The sequence below is a fragment of the Galeopterus variegatus genome, unplaced genomic scaffold (assembly GCF_000696425.1).
Source record: "Galeopterus variegatus unplaced genomic scaffold, G_variegatus-3.0.2 Scaffold12857, whole genome shotgun sequence".
Taxonomy (NCBI): Eukaryota; Metazoa; Chordata; class Mammalia; order Dermoptera; family Cynocephalidae; genus Galeopterus; species Galeopterus variegatus.
Window position 1 is genome coordinate 2,559 of NW_007738968.1, and position 313 is coordinate 2,871.

Below are 313 nucleotides of genomic sequence, written 5' to 3' on the forward strand. Positions count from 1 at the left end.
TTTGCGTCACATTTTCTAATGTCTTAGTGGCCAAAGAAAATCAATTGCAAAGCCCAGTTTATTGCGAGAACATACTATATGAGAAGACGGCTACAGGGATACCTGACACTGGAAATTATTACTGGAAGAGTGTACCAGAAGAAATATGTATTATGTACTTTTTTTCTTATACTTATGGGCAAAAAATGTTGGGGTGCAAGATGTACACTTTTCCGATGTTTGGGTGTATAAAAGCAAGATATGCTATAGTGGAAACACTCGTGTGGACTCCTGTGTGAAATCCCTGTATTAATAGGCAAATGGTTAATACAGC